This window comes from Pogoniulus pusillus, chromosome 38 (assembly GCF_015220805.1).
Source record: "Pogoniulus pusillus isolate bPogPus1 chromosome 38, bPogPus1.pri, whole genome shotgun sequence".
Classification (NCBI taxonomy): domain Eukaryota; kingdom Metazoa; phylum Chordata; class Aves; order Piciformes; family Lybiidae; genus Pogoniulus; species Pogoniulus pusillus.
Genome location: NC_087301.1, coordinates 4362514 through 4383462, shown reverse-complemented (window position 1 = coordinate 4383462; position 20949 = coordinate 4362514). Strand labels below are relative to the sequence as shown.

Sequence of the window (20949 nt, the reverse complement as noted above, 5' to 3'; positions counted from 1 at the left end):
CTGGGCAGCCTGTTCCAGTCCCTGACTACTTTTGCAGCAAGGAAATTTTTCCTCATCTCCAACCTAATCCTCATCTGACACAATTTCAGGCCATTTCCTCTTGTATCACCTGATATTAGGGTGAAGAGACCAATCCCCTCCTCACTGCAGCCTCCTTTCAGGGAGCTGTACAGAGCAAGGAGGTCTCCCCTTAACCTTCTCTTCTCCAAACTGAACAATCTCTCACCTCTGGGTTCACTCAAGCTCATATTTTAAGGCAAGCAGCCCTGATATTCCAGAGGCTCCTTTGCACTAGTTGCAAGCCAGTCATTTTCTACCAGAAAAGAATTATCCTTCCCTGTTCCTGCCTCCCCACACAAGACAAACTCAAAACTTTCAGCCTTCAACACTTCATGCTGGTGCTAACTTGAGAGCAGAGTGTGCAGGTGGCACTCTTGGCAATAATGGAGAAGCCTGCAGCAGAGGAGGCTCAGGGCAGAGCTCATTGCTGCCTACACCTGCCTGCAGGGAGGCTGTAGCCAGGTAGGGTTGGGCTCTGCTGCCAGGCAGCCAGCACCAGAAGAAGGGGACACAGCCTCAAGCTGTGCCAGGGCAGGTCTAGGCTGGATGTTGTTAGGAAGTTGTTGTCAGAGAGAGTGATTGGCATTGGAATGGGCTGCCCAGGGAGGTGGTGGAGTGGCTGTGGCTGGAGGCGTTGAAGCCAATCCTGGCTGGGGCACTTAGTGCCATGGTCTGGTTGCTTGGGCAGGGCTGAGTGCTAGGTTGGGCTGGCTGAGCTTGGAGCTCTCTTCCAACCTGCTTGATTCTGTGATAATGGACAGCTGAGAGGATTTGTTAAGGACCCAACACCTCTCTGGATTATGCTCAGGGTTAGGTGCCTTTTGAAAATGATCTAATTTTGCTGCTGGAGAAGTTGCAGCCTGCCTTGGGTAGGAAGTAGATTTCCATGGTAAGTGCAGCCTCTTCAGGCCTGTGAGTTTGTTGTTCTTATAGCCACTGTAATGCCTTTCATTGGAGAGTCTTACAATGTAGGTGTTTTAATTAGAGCCTATTTTGCAAAGGCAAAAATAAGTGGGGATGTAGGGATGGGGTATAAGCAACTTTCAGCAAGACACCACTAGACATGAGAAGAGGCTGGGGGACCTGGAGTATAGAGAAGACTGAGAGGGGATTTAATCAATGCTTATCAATATCTGAGGGCTGGGGGTCAGGAGGGGGGAACAGGCTCTGCTCACTGCTCCCTGGGATAGGACAAGCAGCAATGGATGGAAGCTGCAGCACAGGAGGTTCCAGCTCAACACAAGGGGGAACTGCTTGACTGAAAGGGTCCCAGAGCCCTGGCACAGGCTGCCCAGAGAGGCTGTGGAGTCTCCTTCTGTGGAGCCTTTCCAGGCCTGTCTGGATGTGTTCCTGTGTGCCCTGAGCTAGATTGTGTGGTCCTGCTCTGGCAGGGTTGGGACTGGATGATCTCTTTGGGTCCCTTCCAACCCCTAACAACCTGTGAGCCTGTGACAAGAGTGGTCTCTAAGGTACCTTCCTGGAAATACACTTGGCAAGGTAATATCCTGTATTTAAACAGGCTTCAGGAGCTGGGGAAACAGGTTGAGAAACTGTGATTGCATCACAGAAACTAAAGGCAAAAACAAACCAGAAGCTCATAGAATCACAGAACCAAGCAGGTTGGAAGAGAGCTCCAAGCTCATCCAGTCCAACCTAGCACCCAGCCCTGGCCAATGAACCAGACCATGGCACTGAGTGCCTCATCCAGTCTTATTTTGAACACCTCCAGGGATGGGGACTCCACCACCTCCCTCTGCAGCCCATTCCAATGGCAATTTAGTCCTTGTGCAGAGTTTTGGGGAGGGATATAACACTCAAGTGCCAAATCCTAGGAAGAGGAGTACCCATAGCAGGGGAAGGACAGGAAGGGCTCAGCTGGTCTCCCTGCAGCTCCAACCTACTGTTCAACAGAATCTAAGCCCAAGAGCTTCTGCAGGAGCCAAATAGGGATCCAAATGGTGCAGCTTTCAGTGCTGCAATGGGAGAAGTGCTAGAGCTGACCCCGAGCTGGGCAGGAGCTGCTGTTCCACTGCAGTCTAATCAAAGCTGAATGTTTCTAGGGGCTTTTCTCCTCTGCCTTCCCCAGCTCCCAGCCATGATTTCAGTTTGGCAAATGGTCTCTCAATAGATCTCTCTCCCTTCCCCTCTGCAAATGTCTAATTGGTTGTGAATAATAACATATTAACTCTCCTGGCTGGATCAAAAGGCCCTTGCGTGCCTCTCCCACATCCCATCTCTGTGGAAGGTTTTGTTATCAAGTTTATAAGCAGCAAACACAGACAAGAAATTTGCATATAAATAACCTGCCAGCACAGAAAGGCAATAAGAGGCACCTGGCAGCTACTTCTTTTATTACTCCAAGAAAAAAAAGGAGCAAGGTACAAGCAAGCTCCAGCTGTGGGCAGCTCTGCTGAAGCTCAGCTTCACTCCAGCAGCCACCCTGAGCCCAGGAATAGCAGCACTTGCAAACAGCTGGTTGTTTCCTCCTGAGGAGGAGGTGGGAGCAAAGGCAGTGCCCTTACCAGATGGAAGATGCTCTCAGGTTTCCCTGCCCCTGTTAGCAGCACATCTTGCTCTAGTGACAGGACAAGAGGTAATGAGGTTAAACTGGCAGAGGGGAGAGTCAAAATAGATGATAGGAAAGGGTTCTTTGCAGGGAGGGTGGTGAGACACAGGCACAGGTTGCCCAGGGAGATCGTGGAGTACAGAAGCACAGAATGTGATCAAAGATCACAGGTGGGCAGCAGAGCCAGTGGCATCCTGGGCTGGCTGAGGAGCAGTGTGGGCAGCAGGACAAGGGAGGTTCTTCTGCCCCTGTGCTCAGCACTGCTCAGGCCACACCTTGAGTGCTGTGTCCAGTTCTGGGGTCCTGAATTGAAGAGAGATGTTGAGGTGCCGGAAGGTGTCCACAGGAGGGCGCCAAAGCTGTGAGGGGCCTGGAGCACAGCCCTGTGAGGAGAGGCTGAGGGAGCTGGGGGAGTGCAGCCTGCAGCAGAGGAGGCTCAGGGCAGAGCTCATTGCTGCCTGCAGCTACCTGCAGGGAGGCTGTAGCCAGGTGGGGTTGGGCTCTGCTGCCAGGCAAGCAGCACCAGAACAAGGGGACCCAGGCTGAAGTTGTACCAGGGCAGGTCTAGGCTGGATGTTAGGAGGAAGTTGTTGTCAGAGAGAGTGATTGGCATTGGAATGGGCTGCCCAGGGAGGTGGTGGAGTCTCTGTGGCTGGAGGTGTTGCAGCCAAGCCTGGCTGGGGCACTGAGTGCCATGGTCTGGTTGCTTGTGCAGGGCTGGGTGCTAGGTTGGACTGGCTGAGCTTGGAGCTCTCTTCCAACCTGCTTGATTCTATGCTTCTGTGGAAACAAGTCTATGACTCTATGACAGAGTAGGAAATCAGTGTGGTCCTGGAGAGGGATGAACAGATAATGGGAAGAGACAGGAAGCATCAGGCTTAGCAGCTCAAAGGGAGTGTCAGTGCTGGAGCAGGCTGGGTGAGGAATCAAAGGGGAAATAAAACACATTTGCAAGATGCATCAGGCTGCCTTAATTTCACACACACCCTTTCCTTGTAAGGAAGGATAATGCAGCAGGAACAACTCGTGCAATGTCAAGCAGGGGCTGGGCTGCGTGTCCCAGCAAGTGAAAGTAACCCCCAGGATAATCTGGTTTAAACACTCCCCCACATTCCTGCCCAGGCTTAACACGGGCACGGACACATAAAGGTCTGTGACAAAGAGGCATCAAAAGAGAATGTGATGAACTGGTGAAGTAAGGTTAATTAACTGCAGAGAGGAGAGAGGGTTGAAGAGTAACAGGAGCAGGGAGTGCAGCACTGTGCCTGCTCCAAAGCAAAACTGTGTCAGGCAAGGCATTGGCCTTAGGAGGAGATGATCCACATGTGAGAGCTGTCCCTTCTTCTCTGCCACTTTAAAGAGTGTCATAGAATCATAGAATCAACCAGGTTGGAAGAGACCTCAAAGATCATCCAGCCCAACCTATCCAGTCAACCAGACCATGGCACCAAGTGCCTCATCCAGGCTTTTCTTGAAGACCTCCAGGGACGTTGCCTCCACCACCTCCCTGGAAAAAGGTAGCCAGGTGAGGTTGCTGGCTGATCTCTGTGCCACAGAGTAGCCAGGTAAGGTTGCTGGCTGATCTCTGTGCCACAGAGTAGCCAGGTGAGGTTGCTGGCTGATCTCTGTGCCACAGAGTAGCCAGGTGAGGTTGCTGGCTGATCTCTGTGCCACAGGCATCTCCATGGGCAGAGCTGAACCTTGCCCTTTGTTCCTGACGCTGTTTAAGGGGCAAGCCAAATTCACCTTTTCCCCTGAGCAGCTCTCCTTGCTTCTGAACAGTTTGGCTCCACCTCTTCTTCTCTTCAAATGGCTTTGATTTCCCAGGTGTCCTGAGAACAGTCACACTCCTGGAGGTGAGGGAACTTGGGAGACTACAATGTCCTAGAAGAGCCTCCAGGCATTCTTGGCCCATCGGTGGCTTGCACAGCCCCCAGAGCAGGGGTAGCTTTCCCCTGGCTAAAGCCCTGTGAGCACTGCCAGAGCTTTCCTGCACATGGTCTCAAAGTCACCTTAGTGCCAGGGAAAAAAAGCTGAAAGACAGAGGGTACAAGATCTAGAGAGAGCTGCTCTCTGCACTGACCTTCAGGCTCTGCTCTTGGATGATTTTGTGCTGTTATCCAGATGGGACTTGTTCCAAGTGGATGTTTGTGTAACTCCTAAGGGGCATTAGCAGCTCTAGATCAGCATTTTAATCTTCATTCAATTTCTCTTTCCTTGGATGGCCTCTGGGGACCATCCCAGAGCTTTCAGAAGAAACACTGATGGGAGCTGTTATAAAATGAAGGCAAGGACTGAAGGGAGTGCTTGTGCAGGCTTAGGAGATGCTGCACCCCAAAAGGGGAGCTTCAGCAGAAGTTTTCTCAGCAGTGCAGCTGGTAGCTGCTCTCCAAGTGATGCTCATGCTGTAAGAACCTGCCTGGCAACCCAAAGTGCAGACACAGCTCTATTTGAGACAACTTCCCCCTGCCACCTCCTGCATTCTGCAGTAGCCAAGGAAAAAAAAAACCACCCAAAACCACCTTCATGCCTTCAAAAGCAAACCTCAGGTTTCCCCAGAGTGGCAGGAAATGACTCATTGCACAAGCACAGTCTCAGAATGTCAGCACAGGACTCACGTTCTCATCCAGGTATGGCCGTGGGAGCACTAGAAAATCACTTCATTACAGTTGTGTGGGGAAGCATTTCCAACATCTCAGAGGCTCTGCTTGTTCTGTCTTTTGTTTCAAGCCCCTTCCAGTGTGAGCAAATCTCTAAGAGAGGCCTCCAGTCTGTGCTGATCACTCCCAGCCCATGTAAAAAGGCTGTCCTGGGGCAGCAACACTCAGCTTCTGCCCTGCCCATGCCATCCAGCCAAGGAGAAACAGGCTTGGGTTCATAGATTTGTAGCATGGTTTGGGTTGGAAAGGATCTCAAATAGCAGAGGGACCTGGGGAGAGGTGGGCACAAGCCAACCTCAGGAGGTTCAGTAAGACAAATTGCAAGGTCCTGCAGTTGGGTTGAGTCAGTCCTAAGCACAAATCCAGGCTAGACAGGGAGTGTCTGGAGAGCAGCCCTGAGGAGAGGGACTTGGGGTTGCTGCTGGACAAGAAACTCAACAGGAGCCAGCAGTGTGCACTTGCAGCCCAGAAAGCCAAGCAGAGCCTGGGCTGCAGCAGCAGAAGTGTGGCCAGCAGGGCCAGGGAGGGGATTCTCCCCCTCTGCTCTGCTCTACTGAGACCCCACCTGGAGTCCTGCATCCAGTTCTGGAGCCCCTGGGACAAGAGGGATGTGGAGATGCTGGAGAGTGTCCAGAGCAGGGCCAGGAGGATGCTGAGAGGGCTGCAGCAGCTCTGCTGTGAGCACAGACTGAAAGAGTTGGGGCTGTGCAGGCTGGAGCAGAGGAGGCTCCCAGGTGACCTTCTTGTGGCCTTCCAGGATCTGAAGTGGGCTCCAAAATATCTGGGGAGGGACTTTTGAGGCTGTGAGGGAGTGGCAGGAGTGGGGGGAATGGAGCAAAGCTGGAGGTGGGGAGGAAGTTGTTGAGCATGGGAGTGGTGAGAGGCTGAAACACAGCCAGGCTGGGTGACTGCACCACCTCCCTGGGCAGCTCATTCCACTCCCTGACCACTCTCTCCATGAAATACTTTTCCCTAATGTCCAATCTAAGCCTCCCCAGCCTCAGCTTGAGGCCATTCCCCCTTGTTCTGTCTCCAACTACCTGTGAGCAGAGTCCAGCAGCAGCCTCTCCACGATGTCCCTTCAGGCAGTTGTAGACAGCAATGAGATCTGCCCTCAGCCTCCACACAGATCAGCCTCTTGCTCTCCCCTCAAGTGGATGATGCTGGAAGCAGAGAGGCACTGCAAATGTCAAGGTCTGTGGCATGGAGTAAGCTGAGCTGATTCTCTACATGGAATCATAGAATCAAGCAGGTTGGAAGAGAGCTCCAAGCTCAGCCAGTCCAACCTAGCACCCAGCCCTGCCCAACCAACCAGACCATGGCACCAAGTGCCTCATCCAGGCTTGTATTGAAAACCTCCACTCATGGTGACTCCACCACCTCCCTGGGCAGCCCATTCCAATGCCAACCACTCTCTCTGCCAACAGCTTCCTCCTAACATCCAGCCTAGATCTCCATCTTTGCTGCTCTCCCACGTGCTGTACATGTCAGCAGTTCCCTCTTCTCCACCCTGGCACTTCTATTCCCCAGGGAATTCCTCATCAGCATGGTCAAATCCTCATTAGGAAGGAAGCAGGGAGAGCAGGCATGGCTGAGACACAACCTGGGGATGTGCCAGCAGCTTTCCTTTTGCTTGTCCTCCCTTCAGCTGTGCTGGTTTTAGCAGTGATGTTCTGCTTGATTTGACCTCATCTATAAATCCTTCATCTACTGGAGGAGGTTTGTGTTATTAATACCCTTTACCCTGCATGTTGAACTGCCTGACCCTAGAGGCAATCCATCCTGTTTCCCCAGCACAGAAAGTCTCACCAGGCCAAGGCTAATAAATACATATCAGATTCCTCTTGCCATTTAGTCTCCTCCTTTGGAGCTCTGTCAGACACTGAGCTCACACTTTCAGACACACTGCTGCATGTAAAGCAGTCATCCAAATTACCAGGCACTTAAAAACTTGCTCTGTTTGTCTGCTGGGAGTAAATATTTCTCTTAGGAAGGTTCCAGGTAGATCTTACTTCACTTTTTCCCCTTTTTGTCTTTGTTCTGCACTGAGAGAGATTTTATTGCCTTGATTTTATTTTGGAGGGGAGGGGGGGGCATTTGTTTTTCCTTCTCTTAAAGCTTCACCTCCCCAAATCCTGTGTTTAGCCTTAAAATCAAGAAAGCAAACCCCTCTCTAGCTCACCCTCCCCTTGCATTTCCATTACAAATTCAGCTGTGTAGCCTCAGAGAGTAGCCTTTCTAAAGACATGAAAAAGAATTGCTGATTTATTCATTATTTATAGAGCTCATTATGTTTGAACTCCAGGGAGGGGTAGCAAGTACAGGGTAGACTCCTTCAAACCGCTTGTGGGCCCTCCAGTGGTGCTCATCGTCTGTGCTGGAGAAAGTAGCAACAAAGCAGTGCAGGCAGCAAGGTGAAGCAAGGGCAGATGAGGCAGGCAGCTTTTGTGCCATGTGAGCCTTGGTGGTCTGACACAAGAGGAAGAGAGGCAATGTAGGCATGGCAGCAGGGGGGGATGTGCATGGAGTGGTTTGGGTTGGAAGGGAAATTGAAGGTCATCTAGTTTCAACCCCCCTGCCATGGGCAGAGACACCTCCCACCAGCCCAGGGTGCTCAAGGCCTTATCCAACCTATCCTAGAACATCCCCAGGGAGGTTATGCAGCTCCACAACCTCCCTGGGCAGCCTATGCCAGTGTCTCCTCACCCTCACTGTCTGTGATCCAGCCTATCCTTGAACACCTCCAGGGAGGTTGTGGAGCACAGAAGCACAGAATGTGGTCTTTGATCTTTGATCACATTCTGTGCTTCTGTGCTCCACAACCTCCCTGGCCAACCTGTGCCAGTGTCTCCTCACCCTCCTTCTCTGTGCTCCACAACCTCCCTGGCCAACCTGTGCCAGTGTCTCCTCACCCTCCCTCTCTGTGCTTTACAACCTCCCTGGCCAACCTGTGCCAGTGTCTCCTCACCCTCACTGTCTGTGATCCAGCCTACCCTTGAACACCTCCAGGGAGGTTGTGGATCACAGAAGCTCAGAATGTGAGCAAAGATCTGTGATCCACAACCTCCCTGGGCAACCTCTGCCAGTATCTCCCCACCCTCACTGTCAGGAATTTCTTCCCCATCTCCAGTCTCAATCTACTCTCCTGAGGCTTCAATCCATTCCCTCTCATCCTCTCACTGCAACCCCTCATAAAAAGTCCCTCCTCAGCTCTCCTGTAGCCCCTTCAGGTGCTGGAAGGCTTCTCCAAGGTCTTCCTGGAGCTTATAATTTCCTACACCCAACCCTTGAAGCTTTCCAGCTCTTAGGGTATCTGTGGTGACTGCAGCCAGGGGAGCTTTAAGTCCTGGCAGCTTTCTGCTGACTGTGATTCCATATCAAAACTTTGATTAAACTTTTCCTAAATCCTACTCATTAACATAATTTGGGTGGATTTATTCTGTGCCTCAGCAATAGGTCTGATTATTTATGGGAGCTAAGGGCAGATCACAATTAACTCTGAGTGTAAAGCATTCTGGAAGAAGGAGGGGAAAAAAATCTCCCTTCCTTTAGCTGTAATTTACAGTGCAGCTTAGTTTGGTTTGGGGGTGCAAAATAAATAGAACTGGGCCATAAAAACATCCTGAGTTGAGGCAGTGGAAAGAATCTTTTCATTCCACCATCAGGTGCTGTAAACAAGAGCTTACATGCTTAGCATTTTCTCAGCCAGCTCCCACAGCCTTTCTGCAGGGCTCACTGAATTACAAATGGAGCTCTGTGTGTGCAGCCTGAAACTCAAATGCCATCAGAAGTGCCAAGGTGGTCATCTCCCTGCTGCTAAAAAAAAGCAGGGCAGCTTTGCTGCTCACCTGAAGGAAAGGAGAGGCTTGGTGCTCTCATGTCCCAGGCAAGCAGGGACAGAACAAGAGGACACAGCCTCAAGTTGTGCCAGGGCAGGTTGAGGCTGGGTGTTAGGAATAAGTTCTTCATGGAAAGAGTGATTGGCATTGGAATGGGCTGCCTGGGGAGGTGGTGGAGTCCTCATCCCTAGAGGTGTTTAAGAGGAGGTTGGATGAGGCACTTAGTGCCATGGGTTTGTGAATTAGAAGGGTTAGGTGATAGGCTGGGCTCAGTGGTTGTAGAGGTCTGTGCCAACCTGGTTGATTCTGTTGTTCTGTGATGTCTGCCCCTTGAGCCAGTGTAGAGCCCTGCAGCATCTCTGGCTTCAAACTGAAGGTGATTTTGATTCTGTATTGTAGAAAACTAAGACAGCCAAGACTAGGAAGGCAGAACTCCTGTAGCCTTTACAGAGTCACAGCACCATGCAGGTTGGCAGAGCCCCTCAGGAGCACCAAGGCCAACCTAGAACCCTACTCTACAAGATTCACCTCAAACTATAGCCCCAAGCACCACATCCAAACCACCCTGAAACACAGCCAGGCTGGGTGACTGCACCACCTCCCTGGGCAGCTCATTCCAGTCCCTGACCACTCTCTCCAGGAAAAACCTTTTCCTAATGTCCAGTCTAAACCTCCCCAGCCTCAGCTTGAGGCCATTCCCCTTTGTTCTGTCTCCAATTCCCTGTGAGCAGAGCCCAGCAGCAGCCTCTTCACAATGTCCCTTCAGGTAGCTGTAGACAGCAATGAGGTTTCCCCTCAGGCTCCTCTGCCTCACAGTAACCATCCCCAGCTCCCTCTGCACTTCTCATAAGATTTATTCTCTAGGCCACTCACCAGCTTCATTGCTCTCCTCTGGACCTGCTCCAGCACTTAACTAATGTCTTTAGCCCACACCTCCCCATGGCACATCAGGGGCTTTTCTTTGCTGCCTTTCTAACTCATTAACCAACAGGGGAGAACTCTAAAGCTTCTAAGTTCATTTCTGTACCAGACAAAATGCCAGGATGGAATCTTTGTGCCAAGAACACTGCCCCATCTCAGCCATGTTAGTGGCTGCTGACCCTGCTGTGGGTAAAAAGAGACTTTCAGAGTAGCTGGCAGGGTATCAGCTAAAGGCTCAGTTCATACCACACATCTCAGTGGCCCCTTTCATCCAAGAGTGGCCAAAGGACTTTGGCACATGCTGCTGAAGTAGAATCACAGAATCAGTCAGGGTTGGAAGGGACCACAAGGATCAGTCAGTTCCAACCCTGCTGCCATGGTCAGGGACACCTCACACTCGATCAGGCTGGCCAGAGCCCCATCCAGCCTGGCCTTAAACACCTCCAGAAATGAGGCTTCCACCACCTCCCTGGGCAAACCCATTCCAGGTTCTCACCATCATCATGGTGAAGAACTTCTTAACCTCCAGACAGAATATCCCCATCTCCAGCTCTGCTGCATCCCCCCTGTCCTATGACTCCCTGAAGTAAGCAAACAAGTAAGCTTGCTTCTCTCTCAGACTGAGATGTTCTCATCCTTTCACAGGGCAGAGAAGCAGAGGCAATGTCTTAGAATCATTTTTCTCCCCTATTCACATCTTTTCAGTCTCCTTTTCCCCCCCTACTGCCTTCTCACAGCTGCTTCTCTGGCTTCTTCCCCTTCCCTCCCCCTTTGCCCCTGGTAAATAACAAAAGAGAATGGTTCTATTTTGGAATCTGGGAAGGTGCAACAGCAATAAGCTGTGGATAACTCAAATCCCTGCACAATCTGCTGGCAACTGCTCCTGCCTCTGCTGCTGTTGTCATTTGTCACTGCTGTCTCCACTTGCAGCCATAGATTTTGGCAGTGCTGTTTTTATCTTTTGGTGCCTAGTAGCTTCTCTTTGGGTTGTGTTGTAGCTGCCTACTCCTTGGCTCGTGTGAAGAAAAGGACCTGGGGGTGTGGGGTGATGAAAAGTTCAACATGAGCCTGCAGTGTGAGTGCAGCCCAGACAGCAACCCTGTGCTGGGCTGCAGCAAGAGCAGTGTGGGCAGCAGGGCAAGGGAGGGGATTTTGTCCCTTTACTCTGCTCTCCTCAGACCCCATCTGGAATCCTGGGTGCAGTTCTGGAGCCCCAAACACAAACAGGACATGGAACTGTTTGAGCCAGTCCAGAGGAGGCCACCAAGATGCTGAGAGGGCTGCAGCAGCTCTGCTCTGAGGACAGGCTGAGAGAGTTGAGGCTCTGCAGCCTGGAGAAGGCATTGAGGAGACCTTGGAGTGGCCTTGCAGGTTCTGAAGGGAGCTACAGGAAGGCTGAGGAGGGACTATTGACAATGTCTTGTAATGCCAGGACACGAGGTCATGGGTTTAAAGTGGTAGAGAGGAGATTGAAACTAGATGTTAGGAAAGAGTTCTTTGTAGTGAGAGTGGTGAGACACTGGCACAAGTTGCCCAGGGAGATTCTGGAGCACAGACAGAGAGGGTGAGGAGACACTGGCACAGGCTGGCCAGGGAGGTTGTGGAGCACAGAGAGGGAGGGTGAGGAGACACTGGCACAGGTTTGCCCAGGGAGGTTGTGGAGCACAGAGAGGGAGGGTGAGGAGACACTGGCACAGGTTGCCCAGGGAGGTTGTGGAGCACAGAGAGGGAGGGTGAGGAGACACTGGCACAGGTTGCCCAGGGAGGTTGTGGAGCACAGAGAGGGAGGGTGAGGAGACACTGGCACAGGTTGCCCAGGGAGGTTGTGGAGCACAGAAGCACAGAATGTGATCTTTGATCTTTGATCACATTCTGTGCTTCTGTGCTCCACAACCTCCCCAGAGATGTTCAAGGCCAGGTTGGATGAGGCCTTGAGTGACCTGTTCCAGTGGGAGTTCACAGGATCACAGGATGTTAGGGGTTGGAAGGGACCCAAGTAGATCAACAACTACACACCCCCCCCTGCCAGAACAGGACAATACCATCTAACACAGATCACAGAGGAACACATCCAGCCAGGCCTTGAAAGTCTCCAGTTGTCCCTGCCTATAGCAGGGGGTTGGAACTGTCTGAGCTTTGAGGTCCCTTCCAACCTAACCCATCCTCTGGTTCTATGATCTTCAGCCAGATCAACGAATTCAAGGAGCTGCTCAGTCTCTGCCCTACATTTGAGCCCTGCAAAGAGGCTCCACAGCACCAATGGTGTTTGGGTTGCCTTTGCAAATAAGCTCCTCCTCACTTAAGCATTAAATTCTCTTTGGTGTTTGCCTCATCCTCCACCAAAGACGTAAATGGGATTACACTGCAGCCCTCTAGATAGTCACAGACCCAAAACATGGAAACAATGGAGCTCTCTGCCAGCAGAAGTGAATATGGGATTCAGAGTCTAATTAGGTGGGGAGCCTGGGACCAAATATGTAAATAGCAAGATGACTATTGTAAAATGTATTTTTAGATATTTGTACTGCAGCATTTCTTGATTTGCTGCTGGGACTGAGAGGTTTCTTTCTCTGGTCTCTTAGGAAAGAATAGAATCAATATGCAAAGCCAGGCAGTGCTTGTCTGGTTTTGTTTTTCTGATGAGCTGAAAAAGAGGAGGGCAGGTGAGCATCACTCAATTAAGAAGAATATGAAGGGAGGAAAGAGTAAGAAAAGAATTCATCTGTGTGCACACTCTGCACCTGGCCACACACAGAGAATCAGTCAGAGTTGGAAGGGACCAGAAGGAGCAGCCAGTTCCAACCTTCCTACCGTGGGCAGGGACACCTCACACTAGATCAGGCTGGCCAGAACCTCATCCAACCTGGCCTTGAACAGCTTCAGAGATGAGGCTTCAACCACCTCCCTTCACAACCCATTCCAGGCTCTTACCACTCTTAGACTCAACAACTTCTTCCTAACATCCAGTCTGAATCTCCCCATTTCCAGCTTTGTTCCATTCCCCCTGTCCTATCACTACGTGACAGCTTCAAAAGTCCCTCCCCAGCTTTCTTGTAGCCCCCTTCAGACACTGAAAGGTCACAAGAAGGTCACCTGGGAGCCTTCTCCTCTCCAGACTGAACAGCCCCAACTGCCTCAGTCTCTCCTCACAGCAGAGCAGCTCCAGCCCTCTGCTCATCCTCTGGACACTTTCCAGCACCTCCACATCCCTCTAGTCCCAGGGGCTCCAGAACTGGATGCAGTACTCCAGGTGGGGTCTCAGCAGTGCAGAGGAGAGGGGCAGGATCACTTCCCTGGCCCTGCTGCCCAGGCTCTGATTGCTCTCTGGGCTGCCAGACCACACTGACAACTGAGATTGAGCTTCTCCTCCAGCAGCACCCCCAAGTCCTTCTCCTCAGGCCTGCTCTCCAGTGAGTCCCTGCCCAGCCTGGATTTGTGCTTGAGTTTGCTTCAACCCAGCTGCAGAACCTTGAGCCTGGTCTTGTTGAACTTCATGAGGTTGGCTTGGGCAGAGCTCTCCAGCCTGTCACACATGGTGTGAGTAGTTAATGTCTGGCAAATGTACAATACAAACAGACCCAACAAAGGGGTTCCCCCACACCCTTACAGAAATGAAGCAGTGAGACACATTTTAGCACTGTGATGATTTATGAGAGTGATGAATTGCTGGCAGAAACACTTTAACAAGTGCTGCTTAAACCAAAGTGGAATAAAGAATAACAGACAGGAGGGCTACAAGACCATTCTGTGTCCCTAAGGATTTTGTCTGGCTTTCAGTACTGTCTGTCCAGATACCAGGACATCCTTAATGTCATAGAAATGCACAACATCTTCTGGTGCCCCTGGGAAAAACTTCCAGGCTGGACCTACAAAGGTCAGGGTGATCCAGGACAAAGAGCATCCTGCTCTGCAGCGCTGAGATGAGGCCAAACAGGTCTGCTTTGAATCTCTACCGGAGGCTGCTCTGAGGTGTGGCAGGCTCAGCCCAGCTGGGGCTCTGACCATTGCATCACTTACATGGGATTCGGGATTTAAAAGCTGCTGAAACAACAGCCCCAGGCAGGAGCTTCTGTTGTGTGGCAGGTAAGAGAGTTTGTAAGTCGGTGCTGCCTGGCAGAAATGGAGGAAACTGATCTGCCTGGTAATGCAATTGCTACTTAAGATCACCCAAACAGCCTGTGAAAAAGGAGTTGCCTAGAGGAGAGTCTGGCCTTTGAGTAAAAGCTGAAGGAAATTACTGTGGTGCCTCAGGGGAGACTCTGAAGAACTGATTTAAGATGGGTCAGGATAGTTCTCAGTACAAATTGCCCTGTGTAATTTCTTGTCTACAAAGTGCCAGCCTATCTCTACTGTCAAAATCCCTGCATCTCCAAGAACCTTTCCTCCCCTGATCTCTTCATCCTGCCTTCCTGAACTCTTAACCCATCTGCTTTAAATAGAAAGCATCTTTCCCTTGTGCTATGAAACACAGGCTTAGTAATCCTTAGTTATGGGAGGTGATTCTCCCCCTCTGCTGTGCTCTGCTGAGACCCCACCTGGAGTGCTGCATCCAGTTCTGGAGCCCCTGGGACAAGAGGGCTGTGGAGATGCTGGAGAGTGTCCAGAGCAGGGCCAGGAGGATGCTGAGAGGGCTGCAGCAGCTCTGCTGTGAGCACAGACTGAAAGAGTTGGGGCTGTGCAGGCTGGAGCAGAGGAGGCTCTGAGGTGACCTTCTTGTGGCCTTCCAGGATCTGAAGGGGGCTACAAAAAAATCTGGGGAGGGACTTTTGAGGCTGTGAGGGAGTGGCAGGAGTGGGGGGAATGGAGCAAAGCTGGAGGTAGAGAGATCCAGACTGGAGGTGAGGAGGAAGTTTTTGAGCAGGAGAGTGGTGAGAGGCTGGCAGGGGTTGTGCAGGGAGGTGGTTGAGGCCCCCTGGCTGGAGGTGTTTGAGGCCAGGCTGGCTGAAGCTGTGTGCAGCCTGCTCTAGGGTAGGGTGTCCCTGGGCATGGCAGTGGGGTTGGAACTGGCTGCTCCTTGTGGTCCCTTCCAACCCTGCCTGATTCTATGATTATCCTTAAAGAGGAAATAGCCATTTGCACAGAAGTGAGTTCTACCTTGCTGGAGCTCCATCTCTTTTCATTCCATAGGGACCTGCTTCCAGGCAGGAGACTGTTGAGCAGCTGAACTGCATCCCACAAGCAAAATAATGAATGCTCTGAAAGGAGGAGAGCAAAGACAGTCCCATCCTTTGAGCTGGCCACTTGACTTGCTCCATGACTATATTTTATCTGTGCCTTAAACCTTAGCAATTAGGCTTCATGAAATTAAAAGGGGATTTCCATCTGGAAGCCACAAACTATCCATGATCATCTTGACCACTCAACTGTTTTCTTGCTGAGAATTCTGGTCACCTTTAATGCCATATAGCACTGGCAAGCCCTTGGAGTGCAACATGCAAGAAGCTTCACTTCTGCTGCTAGTTTAGAAAGCTGCTAAGCAGCTGCCTGCTTGGAAATTGTGTTCTTCACAGTCTCTCAAAATCTGATTATTGCTCCTGTATTTAACCTCCCATCACTGCTCTCTGAGGTCTCTGAGGGCTGCTTGTCATTTCTGCCAAGAGAAAACTCATCTCTCACTACATGCTACAGTAATTTCAGAGTGTTTTTGGAATTCTTTGATTTGAAACCACAAAGGTCTTGGTATTACCATAGCAGACATTATCACTGTCTCTGGAGAAGGAAGGATGTACCCTCTAAGAGCACAGGCAGCATTAGGAAACACCTGGAAGTAGCTCTCACACTTGGAGTTATGAACCCTGTCCTGAATTAGTAGCCAGCAGAAGGGCAGCTTGCCACAGCTGGATGTGACCTTTTCGTGCTGTAAGGGACAGGAGACTCAGCTTCTCCTTCCTAGGAACATTCACAGGCAGTTGCTTCCTAGCTCACTGCTGCTCTTGTTCCTGGTGAGCACCACACAAGTGGAGCCAGCCCACGTAAAGCCTTGGTTCTAAGTGGGACCCAGCCAAGGGACAGGGCCAGGCCAAGCCATTGCCAGCACTGGCAGCTTTGTCCATTTGGACACATCCAGCTGGTGCCTGCTGTAATATTCTCTGCATCTCATAACCCACAGCACCATAGATGCTGGGAACCTGGTGAGGGAGCATGAGCCACAACAGGGAGCGTTCTGCAACTCTGCACAGAGGTTTGTGAGAACCAAGACAGGTGAGATGTGCACAGGGGGAGAGTGTGAAGGCAGAAAGGCAATCCTTGTATCCAAATTTCATCTGCAAAACACAGCCCAGCCATGATTGCAGCTCTATCACTTCCCATCAGCATCTGTCCAGGTCCACAGAGACCTGTTTGTCTCCTGTCCCTTGCTCTAATGAGAGCCAGGGTGGCTAGGTTTGACCTCTGAGGTCTGCTTGTCATTTGAACTGGTCCTTCCAGATGGCTGGAGGGGCAGGGATGGAGCTTCTCACCCTTGCCGTGGCTGCAGCAGCAAGGGGAAAAGCAGTGGGTGGAGTGGGAGCATGGAAGGCAGGTTGCCATTAAGTGGTGTAATTTAGTCTCTGTGAGATGTTTTTATTTTGCCCAGCTGTGTCTGTGTGCCTTTAGATTAATCCTGTTAGCTGGCAGGAGCAGGGCTGCCTGCTGCTTATCAAGAGTGCTTGTGTGATTTCTACTTGATATGCAGTTGTCTTGGAGAGGAACTTTGCAGCCTTGCCCCTTGCTGTGGCTGGGCTTTTCCACATCTATCTGGGAGTCAGAAGGGAGAGCTGCTGAGGGCAGGCAGGTTGCTGTTTGCCTTGAGACTGCCTGAAAGAGGAGAGCAAAGAGCCAGTGGTCACCCAGAGGGCACCAATGTGTGGCTGTCACGTTTTGACAGAGTAGGAACTAGATGATCTGTAAGCTCCCTTCCAACCCAGACTGTGAATCTATGGCAGCAGCCAGCCTATGGATATTGGTTTGTGCTACTGCCTGCCTGGCACTGAGACAAAACTGCACTGAGAAAGAAAAGTCTTCCTCTTCCTCACCAGGAGTGCCTCAGGAACTGTAGAGCCTGGACTCTACCCCTCCCTTGGCCAGGCAAAGTGTAGACTGCATATTGAAACTAATTACTTCTTTAGCAAATTACTGCTCATTAGCCAAGCCACTGTGACTATTTGCACCCTCTCAGCCTGCCTTATCTATGAAATGGAAAGATAGTGCCCTTAAAAGCCTTCCTGACCATTAGCATGCCTGCATTGGCCATAACTCTGTCAGCAGATGATCCAAAGTGGTGCCCTGTGTCCCTAGCAGCCACGCTAATGAAGCATAATAACACAGCACACAGGTTGGAACTCCTGCCTGGCTGGTTCAGCATGGACCATCTTGGTGAGGCTCACTGCAAGCAGAGGAGTTTGATCCTGTCACAATAAAGATGGGTGTGCAGGATTGCTGCTCTAGGTCACAGAGATGGGCTCTGCATTTGTCTCTGTACACAAACTGGTTTGTGACCTTGGTGATGTATTTCATTAGCCTAAGGCAGTCCTCTTCTGTTTTTTTACTTCTGTTTATTTAGGTGAAAGTTGCTGCATTGGATGTGGAATATCTGAGAGGGTGAAGTGGAGATGAATAATTTCTCTGGGTAATGAAAACACAAAGTTGTTGTTGTGTGAGCTATGAAAGGCAAAAGTCCCTTGTGCCTACTGAACATGAGAGCATACTGGGATGAGGGTTTTGTTCTTGGTTATATCCCTCTGCTTCCCATGCAGTTCTTCCTTCAGCAGGAGCTAATGCATTTGGGATTATTCAATCATTACATAGAATCATAGGATCAGCCAGGTTGGAAGAGAGCTCCAAGCTCAGCCAGGCCAACCCAGCACCCAGCCCGGCCCAACCAACCAGACCATGGCACTAAGTGCCCCAGCCAGGCTTGGCTGCAACACCTCCAGGCACAGCCACTCCACCACCTCCCTGGGCAGCCCATTCCAATGCCAATCACTCTCTCTGCCAGGAACTTCCTCCTAGACTTCTCCCAGCACAGCTTGAGGCTGTGTCCCCTTGTTCTGTTGCTGCTTGCCTGGCAGCAGAGCCCAGCCCCACCTGGCTACAGCCTCCCTGCAGGCAGCTGCAGGCAGTAATGAGCTCTGCCCTGAGCCTCCTCTGCTGCAGGCTGCACCCCCCCAGCTCCCTCAGCCTCTCCTCACAGGGCTGTGCTCCAGGCCCCTCCCCAGCCTTGCTGCCCTTCTCCAGACACCTTCCAGCACCTCAACATCTCTCTTGAACTGAGGAGCCCAGAACTGGGCACAGCACTCAAGCTGTGGCCTGAGCAGTGCTGAGTACAAGGGAACAATAACCTCCCCTGTCCTACTGGCCACACTGCTCCTGAGCCAGCCCAGGATGCCATTGGCTCTCTTGCCCACCTGGGCACACTGCTGGCTCATGTTCAGCTACTCTCTACCAGCACCCTCAGGTCTTTTTCTTCCTTGCTGCTCTCAGCCACTCTGTCCCCAGCCTGTAGCACTGTTTGGGGTTGTTGTGGCCAAAATAGAATCAAGCAGGTTGGAAGAGACCTCCAAGCTCAGCCAGTCCAACCTAGCACCCAGCTCTAGCCAATCAACCAGACCATGGCACTAAGTGCCTCATCCAGTCTTTTTGTGGACACTTCCAGGGACATCATCTGAAACTGAACCATCTCCCTGAAATTTGTGTTTCTTAAACATCTTTCAAACCATAAATGTTTCAGTTGGGAAAAAAATATTTGTTCTCATTCTCTCCCTCTCTGTTCTAATCAGAAAAGATGTTATTCCCTTTAGCTTCCTCTGCTTCTTTAATTGTGTGCATTAACTAATCCTTCCATCCTGTCCAAAGCATTGCACACAAAATGCTAACCCTATTAACCATGCTCCATGCATCAATGTCTGCAGTGTTTTCCTGTGGGGAATTCATTTAGCAATTCAGAAGCATCTTGTGGATCATAGATTCATAGAATCAATCACTTTGGATGAGACCTAGAAGGAGGTTGTAGTGAGGCTGGAGCTGGTCTCTTCTCCCCAGTTACTAATGATAGGACAAGAGGAAATGGCCTCAAATTGCATCAAGGGAGGTTTAGGTTGGATGTTGAGAGGAAGTTCTTTCCTGAGCAGGTGGTCAGGTACTGGCACAGGCTGCCCATGGAGGTGGTGGAGTCACCATCCCTGGAGGTGTTTAAAAGGAGAGTGAATGTGGTGCTTGAGGCTATGGTCTGGTGATGAAGGCTGCTGGGATGAAGGTTGGACTGGCTGATCCTGGTGGTCCTTTCCAACCACAGCGATTCATAGTGCTGAGATGTTGTACTGAGGGATTTGGGTTAGTCAGGGACTTGTCAGTGTGAAACTAATGATTGGACTTGAGGAACTTGAAGTCTTTTCCCATCTAAGAAATCCTGTGATTCTCTGTTAAGTGGTGGGAAACTGAGTGCACCAAAGCTCCTGGTGCTCAGCTGCTGCACTAAGAGGGAGACACAGCAGATCTGCAGGCAAGAGGGTTCAGCAGTACTACAAGTGGTATTAATTAAGAACATAAGCTGAGTGCTGATGGGGTCGTGAGGAAATAGCTCTCCCAAAACACAGCTTACTCCACATCTGCCTGCTGGCTGCTTCCATTGAAGCATCTGCTCCTGTCAGATGGGTTACTGAACCAGGTGAACTGGCTCTGCAATTCACTCCAGCACTTTATTCTTCTATCTCCTGACTGAATTCCCCCTAGAAGTTTCCAGTTTCCATTTGCTGTGTGTCAGTGGGGATTGATTACTACAGAGGAGAATCTATACTCTATCCATGTGGAAATCTGATGCATTCCACCTGCTTGATGGGGCCTGAGCCCTTATTGTTTTGTTTGCTAACAAAATTGGAAGTCAGGAATGAATATTGCTGTCTGCTGCCTAGAGTTTGGTCATTTAGCCAAAGTGGAGTGTGGTGAATGACAGGCAGGAAGAACTACAGAGAAGTTGTTTCTTCCTCCTGTACATGGCAGCATAGGAAGGCCAAGGTCACAAATCTGTATCACTGGCCTGTGTCCATCTGAATTAAACCTGTCTCAAGCCCCTCTTGCCTGTGCTCCTCACCAGCAGGTCACTGCTGTAAGCCTAGTCATGTGTTTGCTAGCCCAGCAAAGCTCCTGCCATCAAACACCCAGGGAGTGGCCTGTGTGGAGAGCATTTCTGTGGGCACAGCTCAGCTTCTATCTTTTAAATAAGCAAACAGAATACTGCATGGTTTCCTTGCTCATCATTGCTGCTGAGGTTTGGTAATGGACTGGGACATGGAGTTGGATGCTCCCTGTGACAATGCTTGGCTTAGAAACAGAACTCAGCTGATCCTACAGTGGTAGGGATTGGAAGGAACCTGCTGGAGTCCAGCCCCATTGTCAGAGTGGGATCACCCAGGGCAGGTCAGAGGAGCACTTCCAGATGGGTCAGAGCAGGATCACCCAGGGCAGGTCACAGAGGAGCACATCCAGATGGGTCAGAGCAGGATCACCCAGGGCAGATCACAGAGGAGCACATCCAGATGGGTCAGAGCAGGATCACCCAGGGCAGGTCACAGGGGAGCACATCCAGATGGGTCCTGAAAGTCTCTAGAGAAGAAGAAGTTGGAAGAAGTTGGAAGTTAGGGGGTTGGAAGGAACCTGCTTGAGTCCAACCCCAGTGTCAGAGCAGGATCACACAAGGCAGGTCACAGAGGAGCACATCCAAATGGGTCAGAGCAGGATCACCCAGGGCAGATCACAGAGGAGCACATCCAGATGGGGCAGAGCAGGATCTCCCAGGGCAGATCACAGAAGAGCACATCCAGATGGGTCAGAGCAGGATCTCCCAGGGCAGATCACAGAGGAGCACATCCAGATGGGTCAGAGCAGGATCAGCCAGGGCAGATCACAGGATGTGCTCATCCATACAGGT

At 51.0% G+C, this 20949-nt stretch overlaps 1 long non-coding RNA gene across 2 annotated transcripts in view; it reads left to right on the top strand.

Annotated features, from left to right (window-relative positions):
- Positions 1 to 17664, top strand: part of LOC135191088 (uncharacterized) — an 83880-nt gene extending 66216 nt beyond the window's left edge. Inside the window, exon 3 of one of the 2 annotated variants that reach the window (XR_010308727.1) lies at positions 17587 to 17664. This is a non-coding gene — a long non-coding RNA (uncharacterized LOC135191088). Of the gene's footprint in view, positions 1 to 15173; positions 15338 to 17586 lie in introns of those variants that run through there. The other variant, XR_010308728.1, reaches the window with a different exon arrangement.
- Positions 17665 to 20949: the final 3285 nt, after the last annotated feature.